This window comes from Notothenia rossii (genome assembly GCF_949606895.1).
Source record: "Notothenia rossii genome assembly, chromosome: 11".
Lineage (NCBI taxonomy): Eukaryota > Metazoa > Chordata > Actinopteri > Perciformes > Nototheniidae > Notothenia > Notothenia rossii.
Window position 1 is genome coordinate 20,584,255 of NC_136910.1, and position 5,534 is coordinate 20,589,788.

The window sequence follows — 5,534 nt, forward strand, 5'->3', positions numbered from 1 at the left end:
TGGGGGTGTGTGTGTGGGTGGGTGTGTGTGTGTGTGTGTGTGTGTGTGTGTGTGTGTGTGTGTGTGTTTGTGGGTGTGGGTGTGGGTGTGGGTGTGTGTGTGTGTGTGTGTGTGTGTGTGTGTGTGTGTGTGTGTGTTTGTGTGTGTGTGTGTGTGTGTGTGTGTGGGTGGGGGTGGGTGGGTGTGTGTGTGTGTGTGTGTGTGTGTGTGTGTGTGTGTGTGTGTGTGTGTGTGTGTGTGTGTGTGGGTGTGGGTGTGTGTGTGTGTGTGTGTGTGTGTGTGTGTGTGTGTGTGTGTGTGTGTGTGTGTGTGTGTGTGTGTGTGTGTGTGTGTGTGTGTGTGTGTGTGTGTAAGATTAGAATGATCATGTGACATGTTAACTGCGTTCCTAAAATGAAAATGTGATATTCTTCACCTCCCTATTTACCATGAACTGATAATCAAAGTAGTAAGGGAAGACATACGTTCCTTCCTTGTCACATGATATGCAGTGCATGCAACATGTAACTGGAGACATAGACCTTGCACCATGACTCTAAAAAAAAGGGTTGTTGCCCTTTGAGGCTGTCTTCTGTACATTTACATTGAACAAAAAACACTTGCAGGATTAATTAATGCAACATAAATCCAGCCCCCAACATGTGAAGATTGATAAAACTCTCATTGTTTGTCTCTTTAGTTTGAATCTGAAGCTAACATGGGGAAAACAACAGTCTTGCCGTATTTCGAAGATCACAAAACGTACCTATCAGCGCCTCTAAAGCTCACTAATTTATATTTATGCATTATATCTTGCTTATTTAATTTGTACAAAGTCCGAAATATAAGTTATGTGTGGCAGTATCCAGTAAGTCACACCCCCCTGTCAAGGAATAGTCTGGCACAGAACCCTGCATAAAACCAATAATGAGTCATTTCTATTACTTTGAAGGAGACACACACAAAGTGTGGATACAAAGCTGAGAATAAACTATTGTTTAAAAATGACTGTAAGCTGAATCATTAAGATTTCACATTCTTAAGAACTGTGAATCACACCTTTAACTACATACTGTACAGACACCCTTCTTAAACCTGTTAAAAACGACCCTAATACTTGCTGTACTGTATTCCATCTGAATCACCTTGCAGAGTTTTTAACAGAGCCTACATTCTATTATTGTTTTTATTAATCTGTTTTTCAAAAATACAACATCTCTGTGTATATTCTAGGATATACTGTATATTATCTCAAGAATCATTGAAGATCAAAATACATTTCACAAAATGTGTCAGCCTGATTTGGTACCGCAATCAGTTGCATTTCTTTTGCAGAAATATTCAAGCGTTCAAGAGAAAAAAGAAACTGCCCACATGGATCATTAAAGAGCATACACAAACAAACACTGTGGCATCTTTGAAACTTCTAAGAAAAGTGTTTTTTATCTGCTTTATCTGGTTCCCAGTAGTACAGTGTGGGCTTTTCGGTGAGGGACAGCTTGAGTATCAGATTTACAGATTGTGACAGCAGTACCAGCAACTCATGAGCAACTCCTTTTAGAGGGTAGATAAACTTGATGCATGTTCTGTAATCTACTGCAAAGCCCCGGTGATGTTGATGCTTCTTGATAGGATGTAAAAGATACTGAAGATTAGAAGACGGGGGAAGAATTAACACAGAGTCTCACTTACACCAGCAAGGCCTGTCCTCTGTATGCACTGGAATTAATGGTAACACACACACACACACACACACACACACACACACACACACACACACACACACACACACACACACACACACACACACACACACACACACACACACACACACACACACACACACACACACACACACACACACACACACACACACACACACACACACACACAGGTTATTTGCATCACAGCAGTTTCCTTATTCACACCTACACCACCCAACACCACACAGTCAAGCCCTCCACTTTCTAGTCAGTCTAGCAGGATTTCCAATAAAACCTACTCGTTTTAATTTTAAGATTTTAACACATCATCTCTCATAAAGGGTAAATGCACTGATCCTCATATAATATATTTGATGACTCTAAGGATTTATATCATTGTTAAATTAACAGTTCACCACAAACTCATATAAACATATTTTCCTCTTCTGTTGTCTTGCTATTTATTAATGAAGATGACTTTGTGTTGGAGATATTGACCATTGAAATGTCTACCTTGTCTTAAAAATAATGAAACTAGATGGCACTTAGCTTGTGTTGCTCAAAGCACCATAACAATACTTACAAAAACACAACAGCATATGTTTCTCCAGAAATCCTGACCTCTTTCCTTTAGATAATCCACACAACTTGTGTTGTGGAGAAAAAAACCACTCTCAGTTTTGTATAGCAACATTAATAGAGTCATTCTTGGCTGAATTATAGTTTAGAGATTATCGTGAGTAACCATCAGGTTTCTGGAAAAAGACATTGCTGTTTAGCTTTTAAATGCAAACGTTCTACTATGTATTAAATGGAGAGGAGACCGGGGCTGTTAAAACATGATGGTCTGCGTTTCCTTTCTCACGCATTTCAGTGGTATCGTGTTTGTTTAGAGCAGGTCTCTGCAGAGATGATTCTCCCAGCAGAGAAAGAGCATTGTCTCTCTTATCTCTCACCCTCTGTTGTTACTAGATGACCTGCTGGCATCAGCATGTTTGGCATTTAACTGTATCACAAATCACAATATCAAATGTAATACAATTTCCACAATTTCCACATTTTTGGAACGCCTTGTGGTTTGTGAAGAAATCAAATACACCCAGTGCTTGATAATTTTTTGCAAGGTAAATATCTTTCCAATGAGATTCCTCAGATATGCATACAATAAGGCCACAAGTACTAGGCACCTCAATGTTACATCCATATGTGATATTTGAACATCTCACTCCAAACCCATGGGAGTTAATGTGCTTCCGGTTTCCCCCCCCCAACTATGTATATGTATACTACTGTATTTGAATCAATTTGAGGGATCTAAAAAGACAAAAAAAGGTCAAATCATTCTTAACTCCACATAAAAACTAAGATTTTAGATATTAACTGACATTTAGGATTTCTTATCCCAACTTGTGGCCAATTATGGGGGTATCAAGTATTATGGTATGCTAAGATTAAGATTTCACTTCATTGCAATCAAGAGGTCAAAACCATGTGAACGAAAAAGGCAAAAGAATCACTTTAAAAACTACAAAAAGATATATTGCCAACTACTGGTTGACCTTAGGTAAAATAAAATGATTTACTATGGAATTGAGTCACGTATTAACATTTTAATTTTTTTAGAACTTGATTTATACATTTATCGAAACACCTCACACGCTTAGGCCTACATGTAAGAAACTATTTGTTGTTGCTTAAAAGCCACACAATGAGACACAGTGGGGCCTTTCACTGACCATTGTTAGGTGAAAGATAAGGTGACATCAAACAGAATGGGCCATTAATACAGTCTCTTTGCACCTATTGGAAGTAAAGCAGCGGGGGGTGAGGAGCTATAAATGTGAACGTAGTGATTCCTGCTACTTCAGTGAGATGAGAATCAACCAGGACACATTTTATAGAAATCATACTGAGACAAGGCATCAACGAACTGAGGTGAGTCACAAGCAGCATGTTTCATGTGGGAAATGCATTAGTGGAGAAAGTATGTGTTTTTTGTTTTTTTAAGTATTCAAGTATGTTTAAGTATGAAAGCAATACCTTATGACAATGAAAACATATTGTTACAGTTAGCCTATAACTGCAAAAAGGTGTATACCAGAGTGCTATGCTCAGTAAAGGGTATTGAGTTTGCCAATTTAAGTAAGAGTAGCAAAATCACACTACTGTATTTTAAGAAAAAGCATGGTTTGCATCATTGTATTGAAGGAGAAGATTTATTTTGTAATCTTGTAGAGTGAATGTTAAGAGTTTGGGCAATGTTCTCTTAAGATTATGCTTACCAGTGATGAGAAAACATCCAAAATACACATCAAATATTGTCAAGTTGTGTCTTTAGATTTATTTTAAATCAAGCAAAAGTAAGCTTTGGATAAAGCCTGCATATTTTAACATAGCAGTAAAGGAAAATCTAAAAAAACTAATGGAATGGGGAAGTTTTATGGCAATATCTGTTAGTTTGAATGGTAACCCTATTCTTGTGTTTAACACCTTAAATCTGTGACAATGCATCCTATTTTCTAAGATGGATAACTACAAATATGTATTCATGTAGCGATCCTTGTTAAATATAGTTTTTACATGAATGTAGAGCAGTTAAATTGGACATAAAGTTCTATAAAATAACAAATCTAGGACATGTGCCTAATTTTACTTACTTGCTATATAGGATTATTATTACAATATGTACATGTCCAATGTATTTTAAAGTCGTAGTTGATTAAGAAGTAAAACATTTCGACACAATGAGTAAAAAGCCCTTGAAAAATGTAAGTGGAGTTCAAATTTAAAAAAAGAATACACATCAGCACATTTCCTCTCAAACTGTCTGAATTGTCCGTGTACATCTACGCTATAAACTATAAACTCTTTGATGATGATAACAGGAAAACCACAGAAACACTTTTACCGCCAAAGTTAAGTTAAAATATGTTTTTGAATTTGGTGTGTTTTCGATGTCTAGACATAGAATACACACTCTGTTTGTCTGAGAGGGTGTTTGGGGGGATTTTCAACCAGCAGGGCAGTTATCACTCACACCTGCTTGGATCCCAACCTAACTTTAAAACAATTATCGATATCTATCTACTCTGCAATGACTTAGTGAAAATGCTATGTAATTCATCCATGACTTTAGGAGGGTTCTTGTTTCTCTGCTCCTCTAACACTCTCTTCAGGTAAAATGGTCGGTCATCAATGGTTCAATAATTCAAACTCCGGCTCAATCTCAGTGACTTCAGCCAAGCAGGATCAGGAAAAATGTAAGTAATATAACCATTTCATAAATGGCAACACAGTATTTACCATTCATGAGCTAATATTCATTTCATAAATGGTTTATAACACACTATTGCAGTTTTAAGCAGATATAAACATTCATATATAACATATATAAAATATGTCTACAAATTATAATTTATAAAATTCAGTTCATTAATACACTTTTAAATGTTTTCATATTTGCATACAACTACATTGTGCGGAAAAAAACCCATAATTAAACGTGTTTATAATTCCATTAGTTATCTGTTTTGATCCATTCAGGACTTTCTTTGTTTTGGCACTTGGAATTTTTTGGAAAAACAGGTTGTTTTTATGGAATGAAAGTAGTTTTTATTAAGAGATTTGTTTAACCTTTTACAAAAAATATGATTAAAAGCATAATTGCATACACAATTGAGTGAGAGTTGTAAAGAGTGTAAAGAGCAAAACTGAACATATAATACCTAAATAATAGAACTTTCCAGCAATGATTAAGAAAAATACCTCTAGAAAATGTGGTTGTCATTAATGCTTTTATTCAACTGCTTCTATGAATGATAATACATGTGTTTGTTTTTTTTGTAGCTTTAC